This window comes from Rattus norvegicus, chromosome 3 (genome assembly GCF_036323735.1).
Source record: "Rattus norvegicus strain BN/NHsdMcwi chromosome 3, GRCr8, whole genome shotgun sequence".
NCBI classification, from domain to species: domain Eukaryota; kingdom Metazoa; phylum Chordata; class Mammalia; order Rodentia; family Muridae; genus Rattus; species Rattus norvegicus.
In genome coordinates this window covers 137,252,194-137,265,281 of record NC_086021.1, presented here as the reverse complement: position 1 = coordinate 137,265,281, position 13,088 = coordinate 137,252,194, and positions in this window count along the sequence as shown.

Sequence of the window (13,088 nt, the reverse complement as noted above, 5' to 3'; positions counted from 1 at the left end):
AGGGAGGGAGGGAGGAAAGAAGGGAGGGAGGGAGGAAGGAAGAGAGGGAGGGAGGGAGGGACAGAGACAGAGACAGAGACAGAGACAGAGACAGAGACAGAGACAGAGACAGAGACAGAGACAGAGACTATGTGTTTAGAAGTAGGATAGGCCTGCAGCCTTTGGGTCCTGTGGGTTATGAGGTCTTTTCCTGAAGAGCAGCATTTACCAAGAGGATCAGAAAGCTATGATGCTGTTTTCATTCCCCTTAGCACCACAGGATTATAGAATGCTAAGATGTCTTAGGTTGGTGGAATTGTGGCATCTTGAGCCAGTGCAATTCTAGGTTTCCAGAACCACAATCAAGGGTGGAACTCTTCCCGGGATGGTGGTGTCTGCTAGACTTCAAAGAGACAGATGTCTGAGGCGCCTATTTAACCTTTCAGAGGAGTGATGCTGCTCTCCCTCAGTCCCTACCTGTTTGTGGGGCCTCCTGGCTGGTACACCCTGCTCCCTGCCCTAAACTCTCCAGCCCAGGGGTGTGTATGTAAGCCAACCGTTTTGGTTACCTGGTCTTTGATCTACTCTCCCATGGGCCTCCTGGTACCTGGCCTCCCCTCTCCCTTCCCCTCCCCCTCTCCTCACATGGCCCAGCTCAGTGTGGTCATGTCCACTCTGGACTCTCCCAGATGTCCCTGTCTCTGACTCCGCTCTCCCTTTTATCTGCAATAAACTGTCTCCTCTACTGTCCCCAGAAGCAGTCTTGTGCTTTTCCTTTTTATTTCTTTCTTTCACTCAATATCTTCTGCCGCAGTTTTCCTTTCCTGGATTCAGCCTTTCCTTGAGTACAGTCATGGCCAGGGAGTGACTTTGAAAGCTCACCTGGCTCAGGCCCTGGCTCACACAGGGCCATAGTCCAGCTGTTTGGGGCATTCGTGAGGCTGGCAAACTGAATAAGGCTTCCCCTGAATGGTCTGCATACTCATATTACCTCCACGGATTGTGCTTCTGGCCAACATGAAGGTGCCTGCCTGTGTTCCCAGAATGTGCATGCGGTGGCTTAGCTGCTGCAGGTGTAGAGACAATAAGGGGTAGATACCTGTCCTGTCCGTAAGCGAGGCTGGGTAACCCAACCTAGGGGCGGAGGGCCAGCTAAGCAGGCAGAGACATTCACTGGAATACCCAATGGGAGATTGGGACTGACTCTCTCTCTCTCTCTCTCTCTCTCTCTCTCTCTCTCTCTCTCTCTCTCTCCTCTCTCTCTCTCTCTCTCTCTCTCTCTCACACACACACACACACACACACACACACACTCACTCACAGTCTCTGCTAACTTAGACTAACTTCGAACTCATCATGTAGCCAAGAGTGATCTTGAACTTTTAATTCTCCTGCCTCCACCTCCCAGGAGCTGGGATTACAGGTGTGTATCACTGCACCAGATTTTGTGTTGCTGGAGATAGACCTCGGGGCCTTTTGCACGATAGGCGAATATTCTAACTGAGCCCCATCCCGAGATCTTCCTTCCTTATTGTGCCTTCGCATGGTAGTTTAAAAGACCAGGTTGTGTCCTTTCCCAGGGACTCTGGGAACCATCCTTGAGGCCTGTCACTGCTCTAGACTTCGAAATCCCCAGGACTCCCACAAGCTCTTTAGCTTGGTGGCCCATTGGGCTCTGGACTGTGCTATGTCCAGTCCTTCCTTTGTGTGAAACTTTGTTGCCGAAAACCTTTATTCATTAGTGGAGTAAAACCTTCCAGTTAATTCTAAGTGCCATCCGAGAACAAGTTTAACATATTTAATTCATAATTTCCCAGAGTTCTCAACATTTAGTACACAGGAGGCATCGAATAGATGTTTGTTGAGTGACGGATTGATTGTGTCCATTAAATTCAGCTCATTTCTCCTTTGCCGTCTCAGTCCCATAAGCCCTTGCAGGTGTTTTCCCAGGTCACACTGTCCCTAGGAGTTTTTGTGGGTGGAAATCTTTGCAGGCACAAAACACCATGGAGTTAACACTGTCAGATCAACCTTCCTACCTGTGGCATCCAGTTGGGGCTGCCCCATTTGCCTCTTGTCTGATAAGGTCACCCAGAGTCTGGCACCCAGGAAATGCAGGCGACTGCCAGCCGCTCAGCATGGTAACTTGCAGTCCCCCGTTGATCCCAACTGTGAGTGCCAGGCCAACCCATTGGCAGCATCTGCTTCACAGTCTAATTTGCAATTGCACGTTACCAGGTTCTTGCCACTTAATATTTAATAGCCAGACAGCTGGCCTTTGCTGGAAGCCATTTTAGAACCTGATTACCTTTTATCTGAACTTGGCTTTAAGTGAGCCCTGAACTGCTTTGAGATTAAGCATAAAGCTGGCATCCTAAGTCGGGGGCCAGCAGAGACCTAGATCATTAGGTGCTGATATGAGGTGGCTGCCTATGGGCTTGGTGCTCCTGGATGACCCTTACAAGCAAGAGCAAGGTGGGGCAGCTCCAGATGTCCCTGCCTCTCCTTTCTGTACCACAGGTCCATTTGGGCAGGAGGAGAAAGGAAGAGTGCTAATGGGACCTTCCCTGACTCATATCCTAACTGGATAAGGGGTAAAGGGGGATTCCGTCTGGGCCATTTCCCAACAGGAAAGGTGGTTCTATCCTGTGTGGCTTGGCACTCAGACCTAGTTTGTGTGGATCCATCAGTGCCATGGAGATGGGTCCAGGTTGCCATGCCACTTTGTCCTATCATACGGTTGTAGATTCTTCCACAGAAGGACCTGAGATGGTAGTAATGCCCCGTTCTCTGATGGCCAAGCTATCCTCCACCCCCAGCCCCTGGCCTGGGGATGCTGGGGTCATCTCTGAAGCCTAAACTCTGCAGAATTGTTGAGTGGAGATGGAGAAGGTCCAAGTGACCTGTGCAGCTAATTAGGACCGTTCAGGAAAGAGGAGTCTCATCTCTACTATTGTTCCCCAGGGGTCCACAGGGTCAGGAAACAGACTTCAGAGTTGGCTTCTCAGCGGATGTGGAGAGAGGTGCTCTTGGAATTTACCTCTGGGAACACAGCCTTCCCTGATCCCAGGGGGACTTGGCAGGGTCAGGAGGTTGGTCTCTGGTGCTTGCTTTGCTCCTGTTAATCTTGGGAGAGACCAAGTCCCCGCCCCACGTGCCACTTCTGCACATGCCAGGCTGCCTCACTGCCCAACCTTTTCCAGCAAAGTCCTCAGTGCCCGTAAACATCACCGTGCTCTGGAATGGGTGATACTTATCAAGCACTTTCTCTATGTAAGGGGCCTACTAAGTAAACAGTTGCCCACACACATCTCATTTAATCCTGACCACCCTAGCCTCTATCTCTCTCTGGTCTGGCATCATTCACAGGTGGGGGCGATGCCTTTATAATGCAGCCATGCACCAACACTCTTCTACCCTGAGCTACCTTCATCGACCAGACCCAAGCTTCTCAGTCCATCTGCCTCTCTCCTGGCCCCTTCAACCTACCCTTCACTGGCCAGGAGGCCTTTCAGTGAGAAATCTTATCATATCCTTTCTCTGTTTTGTCTCACCTAAAGTTAAGCCCAGATTCTACAGTCAACACTGCTTCGAAGGGCTCCCCTCCACTCCACCCTCAAGTTTATGGTATAATCTTGCATGCACATTGTGCTTCAGCCACACAGGCCTTTCTCCTCCTCAAATGAGCCCGTGGAGGCCAACTTAGGGCTTCCCTGTGACTACTGTGGGTCCCTTGAGGCTCTGTTCCAATGTCAGGATCCATCATTATTCAGTAAAGCACCCCCTCCTTGCACCCAGCTCCTTGCCTTGTTCCACATTTTTGACTCCTGTCACCTTCTGATACTTTTGCCATTTATTTATTTATTTATTTATTTATTTATTTATTTATTTATTTATTTCTATCTATCTATTTATTTATTTGCCAACCCCCATGCAAATGTCATTTAGAGTGAAACTCTCACTATTGGATCCTCAGGACCTAGAAAGCACCTGGCATGTCCCAGGGAGTGGCTGGAGTTTGTCCAAGGACTGGGAATGTGGCCTTAGGAATAGGCAATATGGCAGTATTATCCCAATTTGCAGAAAGATTGGCAGAGTCAAGTACAATTCGCTACATCCAAAAGAATGAAGTCAGCTTCAGCCCTTGTCTCCGTGGCTCAGTGCCCAAACTATGATTCATCACTCTGCTTCACCCCCACCAAAGCTGAGGTAACATCATGGAAGGGGGAGCAGAAGGAGTTTAAGAACCAGGGAGTGGCAGGGAGTTCAGTGAAATGCTGTCCTTTGGATATAGCATAGCCATCGCAATCATGAACTCACAGCAACTCCGGTTTCCACCGCAAGGCCTGCACACAACCGAAGAAGACAGGCGAGCAGGAGGGGACCAGTTAGAAAGAGAACGGGGGTAGGCAGGAGCAGACAGCATAATGAGGGCGGATATGGTATGACAAACTAGATACGGGCCTATAATTGGGAAAATATTAAAAATTAAAAATTTCTATTAATTAATTAAGTTTTAAAAGCTCTGTCAGGAGACATGCTGGCGCTGGCATACATGATCCAGGGGTTGTACATCTTGGGGCTGGGCCTGGGAGTCTAGGACGAGGCTCCATACTATGACACCCCTCTGCCCCATGCCAGCTCCTCTTACCATCTCCAGCTCCTATCAAGGGTGTAGGCTTCAGAAACTCTCAGAGAGTCTTGGACGCACAGTTAATGCTTAACTCATCATCTGGTCGTAACATCTTCTGTTGCCAGGCTTGCCACCTAGTCCTAGGCGCTCCTGGTCCTCCAGTAGGTTCCCAGTGAGGGTGGGACCCCTCTCCCGCCCGCTCTGTCCCCTCACCTTCCTCATACCCCCAACAGTTCTCCAGGATTACTGCTGGGCATCGATGGAGGGGTCACAGATGCTCGGCTGCACAGCGTTGGGTAAGGAGTGACCCTGCACCCTACACAGAGACGTAGAGATATCCCAGTGTCCACAGGATGCTCGCCAACTGAAGCCATTTAGCATAGTCAACCACCAAACAGGATTACGTCCAAGTTTGACTTCCCACTGTGCCAGGCAGAGGTGGAAGGCACCTGCCTCTAGGCAACCTTTAAGTGGGGATCCGTTTGGGCTGGGTCCATATTCGTACCCCCTTCCTAACTGGCATCCGACACTTTGTCCTTGTGTCACACTGAGCCTCAACTTCTCCAATAATTCCCTATTAGTGGGTGTATATGGAAACAGGACATGGGGAAGTTCAGCAAGGCTTGAGTGTATGTGGGGGTGAGGGTGACCTACTGGAAGTGATTGTCCTGGGATTCCACAGTGCCAAAATATACCTGAAGTAGTGTACCTTTAGGGCCCTGAACATGTACCTGGTCGGTGATGCTATCAATCTCCCAGGCAGTGGACACGTCTCCGTCTCCCCTGTGTTATTTTTAGAGGTTAGCGGGACTAATAGCCCCTCCTCCCACTTACCTCACAAAGATGCATAGAAGAGAAAAGACAGACTTAACAATGACGAGCGATGTGGCCCCTCGCAAGGCGCCAAAACTGATACTGGGACCTGTCAGTGGGTTACTTTGTTGTCCCATCTCAAGGTCTTGTTTAACTTCCTTCGGGACACCTCCCACTTCTATCAGGTTTGCTTCTGCAGACCAACCCCAGGCCCAGACCCAGCATATCTGCTCACTAGCTCCCCCTGCCTACGACTGTGTTTTCCAAGATTTCTCCAAACTTATCTGCTTCCTTCTGCGCATCCCCTGCCCACTCTGCTTTAGCAGTGCCCCCACCACCAGCCGTTGCTCAGTGGGGTCCTGCCAGCCTCTGCAACCTGGGTTTTTCTTCAGTCCCTGCTCCAGCACAGCTGGGCTGTGACCTGAGTGGTTTTCCTAGTGACAAGGCTGGGCTCTCCACAGTTCAGTGGTTCCTCTGTTGTCCTTGGGGTGCAGAGCAGCCCTTCAGCCTCTTTGACACCAAGATCTTCCCTGACTGTGCAACTACCACACGCATTTCCATGAAGATAACTGTATGGCTTTGTGTGGCTACTCCCTTTGCAGAGAGCACCGTTCTCACCACATCTGCACTGCTAACTCTTACCTATCTGTGAAGACCAACTCTCTGGGGCCTCATTTAAAGAAGGATTCCATCATGTCCCTTCTCTTTCTTCTTTCTTATTTCCCCCTTCCTTCTGGTAGATTGTTTATTTTATGTATGAGGTTTTTTGACTGCAAGTATGTATATGTTTCACATACGTGCTTGGTGCCCAGGGGGGTCAAAGAGAGGGCAGCGCTGGAATGAGTTACAAATGGTCGTGAGCTACAATGTGGATACTGTGAATCAAATCCTGCTTCTCTGCAAGAGCAACAAGTGCTCTAAACAGATGAGCCATTAGCAAAGCCCCATCAGGTTCCTGTCTGGTGACTAGTGACTCCTTGTACTTCCCTAAACCGTGCATAGCTCCTTCCTTGGAGTATATTCGCTTGCATGTCAAGAATGTTCCTTCTTTTCCCACTCGACTGTGGGCTTCAGGATGGAGAGAGGACAGTAAGAGGACAGGCTCTGGGGCCTCCATCTAGCCTCATAAGCTACTCCTGTCATCTTCCTGCTGGGAAACTTCATGCTCCGTCTGCTCAATGGAGAGCGTGTTGCCTCCTGCATGCAGTTGTAGTGAGGATGAAATGAGTGTGAAAACTTCAGAGAAGATGTAACACATAGTATGTGCTGATGAAGCTCATTTTTTTTTTCGGAGCTGGGGACCGAACCCAGGGCCTTGTGCTTGCTAGGCAAGCGCTCTACCACTGAGCTAAATCCCCAACCCCTGAAGCTCATTTTTAAGTTGTTATCCCCAGATCTCACATGGATACAGCCCTACACACACACACACACACACACACACACACACACTCCCCGAAAGGACCTGTTTACTCGACAAATGAAAAGCCAGGTATGCTATGTCACAGCTGTCTCTAAGTGAATCTCAAACTCAGAACCAGCTGGGGCCATGTTTTAAAAGGTAGATTAGCTAGGATGCTTAATGCTGACTGCCAACTGGACAGAATCTAGAGTCACCTAGGAGACATGCCTCTAGGAATGTCTATGGGGACGTTTACATATTGGATTAGTTGAGATGAAATAACCATCCCAGCTGTGGACAGCACCAATCCTGTGGGTTAGAGTTCCCAAGGAAAGAAGAGAAAAACACACCTAAGTACCAACTTTCACCTTCTCTGCTTTCTAACTCTAGATACAATGTGACCAGTCACCTCATGCTCCAGCCATGGAAAATTGTACACTTTACTTGTTAACCAAAGACCTACACACTCCACCCCCCATCCCCTACCCCTGCACATCTTTAAGTTGCTTTTGTCAGAGCAACAGAACAGTAACTAATACACTCACTAAATCCTATAGCATAGACCTGGGACCAGCCTGATACAGAAGCTCCACCCCTGAGTTAGGGCACTGCTATTGGTGAGAAATGAATCTTTGCCATAGCAATCTGAGCTTCGAGGAACCTATCCAGTGAACCCTACAGATGAAGGTTGGGGTATGGGCTGAGAGTAGAGAATTCTCAACCAGACAGAGGGCCCTTGGGGGCTCCTTTTCCTCTGATCTGTCTTCTTATGATTGCTTTCAGTGAGAACTTTATTTTGGGCTGATAGATTCTTAGCGCCTGTTCAGGGCCAGCACCCGAATACAAATGCTAAAAGCAGTGGCCTGCTCTGGCTCTCTGTCCTTGCCAAGCTCTGGGCTGTGAGTTCTCAGTGGGGCATGGAAATCCTAGGACTCCTGTGAGGCTGGGACCACCATGCCTGTCCAGCAGGAAGCAGACTGCCTGGGGTCCCTTTGAGAGTGAGTGTCCCCATGAGAGAGTGGCCTCTGGAAGGACTTCAGGGAACGTGGGAGCATTGGGACAATTGGAGGCTGTTTTGGGGGGGAATGGAACTGGCAGGGACCTGGCACTCAGCTTTGAGGCCCTGCTAGACTTTGCCAGGCCTAGGCCTGGTTTCCCATTGCCTGCCAGCTCCAGGGTGCTGGAGAAAGAGGACCATGGAATCCAGTGCCCTTTTAGAGACCTACTACATAGGAGGAAGGCTGCACGGCTGTCTTCTCAGAGAGCCTGTTTGTATAGTTGTGAATACACTCTGCCTAAACCTTGCTGTCTGACTGACTTGGGAGGAGGTATGATCAGAATCAACCCAGTCACCAGATGGATAGGGAGACAGGGCACCCCTTCTGAGCTGTCAAGGGTATGCATAGGTCTGGCATGAGCTTCTATGGGCTTGCTAACTCCTGGTGGCCTTAGTCAAGTGCCTTGGCTGGGAGGCTACAGTGAGTGAACCAGAGCTCTGTGCTGCAAGAGGCTGGGAGTAGGGACTGGTGGAAGTACAAGGGAGAAAAACACAGGCTGGGTGGCATCCAAGGTGGTGGCGTAGGACCAGTTTCTACCAGGATGCCAAGGAGGTCTCTAAGGGGAGCTGTGGTTATGAGGAGGAGAAGTTGCCAGGCCCAGGGAGCAGTATGTACAAACTGCTGCGCAGGGTCAGGTCCTGCCAGTCAGAGGAGTCCTTGAGGCCAGTGTGGTTGAGATGAGGGATGGAGGTAGAGTGTAGAGAGAAAGGGAGCAGGTTCCGCAGTAAAACCTCACAAGTGCCATCACACCAGAGACACAACCAGATGGGAAACAACTCAGATAAGTTAAACTGTCGAAGGCCATTCAATTGGTGACCCGGAGTGCCTGGCTGGACACCCATTCACCATGATGACAGGGTTAACCAATACTGGGTTGCTAACTGCTGTCGTGAAGTGAAGGATCGTGGGTAAGACCAGCCCACTGGGCGCTGCTTGTTTCCTGCTACCTGTAAGCATATTCAGCAAGCGGTCACTTGACTTTTCTAGCCCTCGGTTTGCTTACCTGTGCCCTAGAACTAATTCTGCCTGTCAGATGGCTGGCTGGGAGATGAGCCTGCCTGAGATACAATGAGTGGCTGCAAAACATCACCCCCACGACTCAGGTCTAACCCTACCATGTCTCTTTGCGGACATGGGTCCAGGGACCCCTCTATCCCAAGGTACTGAGTCTGCAGACTTGGGGGCTTTACCAAGGTGGTTCTGTACCAGAGGACCAACCTTAGAACTATAGGACCTCATAGAATTGGGAAGCCCTGGTGTCCTGTATCGCTCCTGGGGGTCTTGCTCTGCTGTTCCTTTGTGGCATTTATCATGACTTACTTGTAATTACTTGTTTAACATCTGCCTGCTTCTCTTGGCTGCGTGTTCTTATCTCAGCTGGCTTTGTGCGTTCCTGGGAACCCAGCACCGAGCCGTCGGCCTGGAGCATAAAGTTTGTTAGGAAAGCAAACAGCCTGGCTGGCGGAAGGAGCACATACATGGCTGCTCTTTGGATCAGCTTGACTCAGTGCCTTCCAAAGGATCTGTTTCTAACCCAGGCTTGCTGGCCACAGAGCCAGTGTGATCTTGGGCACAGGTTCTCTGTAAATTGAGGGGAGTAAATGAGATAAGGGGAAATAGTGGAACTAGGGCATCTCAGGAGTGCTAGGGGAACCTGAGCAGCAGGATTTGGGGGCAAGGCAACCGTATCAGGAAACGCAAGAAGGTAGCAAGATACACACGGGGTTCGGAGACTCCAGGCATTGGATGGATGGGAGGTGGCGATGCGTGGTGGGATTCTGTGTGTGCTACGGGCTGTGTGAGTTGAGTTCAAGTGTGTGACATACAGATCACTGTAGATAGGGAGGTGTGTGCTAGGCAGCTGAGGCACAGAGAGGGTAACTTTTTCACTTATACTTATTGGGGTGGGTAGTTTCAGTTCCCATCACTTTGAATATCTATGCCCTTTGGCCTCTGCCTTTCCAAGCCTCACAGGAAACTAAATGGGCCAGATGTTGGGTGATTTGTGGCAAGAAAAATATACAATTTTTGCCTCTCGGGGAAGGTTCTTACAAAACCAGAGATGATACCAGGAGGAGCAGGACAGGGCAGAGAGCTAAAGACCTCCAAGGTCTGGCTATTGGGCTTGGATTTAGGCCTCCTGAAGTGGGCAGTCTAGCGAAGCCTTCAGATGATCCTGACCATGGCGCTGCAGATGGAGTGATACTGAGAGCGAGAGCGAGAGCTCCCTGCAGAAACCGAGCTTTTTTTTTTTTTTTTTTTTTTTGGGCAGCCTAGCTCAGCACCTGTGTGCATGCTGCGTCTGAGTGTGTATGGTAGTGTGTGTGTTAAGGGTGGACCCACTGCCTCCGCGAGAGGGAATTCAATCATTGCAATCGTTGCCGGTCCTCCGTGGCACAGGGTCGCTCAGCAAGCTGGCACTGGAATATTTTGAGCTTGCGGTAATGAAAGAAAGCTCACAGCAATTTGGCCCATCTTCAGTCTTGAAAGCCGCAGCGCGACATTCAGTCATCGGAGGCTGGGATTATCCACCGCTAATGGGGGCTGCTGCTCTCAGGCCAGTGAGGGAAAGGAGGGCTCAGAGAGGTTAAGTGACTTGCCCAGCATCATAGGATGGGTAATGGGAGGGCAAAGTCCGAGGCGCAGTTTGGCCTCTTCCCCTCCCCCAAGGCAAGCCGGCTCCCCAGAATGGATCTTTGCTGAGTTTCCTGAGCGCTGGTTTCCATAGCAGCAGGCCATTCCTGCACAATAGATTCCTCCTCTTCTCTGGGCTTCCTGGCTGTGGAGGCTGCAGGGGCGGGTTTGCTCCATCATAGGGGACTGTTGGGTGCAGGCTTCCAGGAGTGAAAAGGGCCACTTAGGCGGCTTGGGAGCCTCCAGCCCTCACAGAAACCCCACCTCTGCCCCACACCGTGTTCGGGGTTTCCATTTCCACTCCGGAGTTGGGTGTTCTTCAGGTAATGAGTGGAGAGTGAGAAAAAGAATAGAAACTCAACCGAAACAGACCAGGAAGGACAGACAAAAGCAATTATACAAAAACCAAGACAGGACAAAAGATATGTTTGTTTGCAGATAATTCATTTCAATTTTGCAACCTTGGAAGGGAGGTTCTGCCCCCTCCTCTGACAGAGAAGGAAACTGAGGGTGATTGGTTCTTCACAGAGTACAATCCAAGAGCCAACCTCTCTCCCATAGGAAGGCCTGGTGAAAAATGCAGATTCCCTGGCCACACCCTCGCCCATAGAATCTGCCTCTTGAGTGATGGCACTTAGGGAGTGAGCTCTTCAGGAGAAATTTGAAGAGGGCAGGGCTTGGATATAGCACTGGGTAGAAATGGCCAGCCCAGGCTTGCTTGGGTTTATGTAGCAGGTAAACGCAGAGCTAGGGTTTAGGACCCAGATGGGAGCGTGAAAGGGAAGAAATTGGCAAAGAGAAGATTTTCAAAGCAAGACATATGTCCCAGAAGAGATGGCAACAAGAAAAAAAAAAAAGTAGGGAAGCCAGAGAAGCAGAGTTGGTGGGCAGAGGAGGGGTGTGTGGGGTGACAGAGTGAGCTTTCAGTGAAGGTGGTGCTCACTGCCCCTCTCTAATCCCCACGATGACTTCTCAAGGGTCTGAGCTTCTTTTTTCTGGATGAAGAAACTGAAGAGGCACCTGATTATCTTTGAACTCTGCAGGCTGCTCCAGAGGGCGTCAGCTTTAATCACTAGGCCGCTTTTCAGGGGAAAAGCTCAAGGGCTCAGGACAGCTCAAAGTTTGTCACCATCACCGTCTACCTGTCTGTACCTCCCCAGGTACCAGTGTGCCTCAGTTTTCTCGCCTGCAAAATGGTGCTCCAAGGGGCTCACCCAGGAGACCCAAGGAACATGCATAGAGCAGAATCTAGTGCTGGAGAGCCAGGAAGCATCTAGAAAGTGATACTGAAGGTTCTCAAATCCGGGAGGGGCTGTTAGCGCCTTTTTGCCCTGGACTGACTGGGACAAGGGGGAAGAGAGGCCACCAGTGGATTCTGCTAAGTCAAATATTCCATAGGACAGACCCAGTGGTCAACTCTTGTCTGCATCTGCTGCTGTAAGCCACAGGACTTCTCTAGGAATTCTTCACCCTAGGTAATCACAGTTCACTCCTAAGTGTCTTGGGCACAGATGCTGCCACAACTCACAGAGCATTCTCATGGCTGCTGGTCGTCTGCCAGGTGGCCTTCCCAGGTGGCATGGGTGCTGGGACCATTCATAGAGCTATGAATACTCGGCTCTCACTCCCAAGGACACATCTTATATGGGCTCATCTTCCCGTGTCACAACTACGAGAGGCAGATGGACAGCAAAACCTGGGTGGTAATGAGCGCCCGGACTCCACTCAGTTTCTGTTCTCAAATGTGAGTGGACTTGGGTTGGGGGTGGGGTAGCTGGTTGAAAAACAACCCATGTGACCTTAGATTTTTCTCTTGGTGGTAACAGTTTCTTGGTGTTAAGACTGCAACAGCACAGACTGACTAAAAGTGTTGATGCCCGTTAACCCCATAACTGTGTTGTGATATGTTTTACTTATCCAGATATTTGGGACTCCATTTACTCTGGGTCTGGGGATATCCTTGTTCACGTTTTACAGAGGTGAAGACTGGGCCCCAGAGACTCTAAGTAGAGCGAATTTCAACCCTGTACTTGGGTTCCCAGGCCTATTTCCTAACTACCTCTTGGTTCTAAGGGCTCTAAGGTTGTCTCCTGAAGAAGCAAGAATTACAGTGAAGACAGGCTGTGGACATGCTTGTAAATGTAAGGCACTGGCGTAGGTAGCTGGGTGGTACCACTCAGGGATGGAGGGCCAGAGTGGACATCTGGCCAATTTGCTTTATGAGCTGGGAGGGTCTGTGGGAATCTCATTTTGTCACCTGGTTCTGCTCTGATAGTAAAATCTAGCAAAGTCACATTCCTTCTTGCTCTCAGGATACTCCTGTGCCTCTAGGAAACGCTAGATCTTTCAGTGCCCCGGGAACTTCTATCCTGGCTAGACAGAGCCAGTCCTCTCATTTCTCCTGTGCCTAGTCTCATCCTTGGTCCTTCAGCTCCAGCAACGCTCTGTGGGTGTGCAGGGCACATCCGTGCCTCTTCTGCTTGTAAGGCACTTCTCTGAGATACCCATGTGGCTCCTCTCCTTATGTGTCTATTAGAAAGGCCTTTCTCGATGTTCATACTCTAAGTGCCCG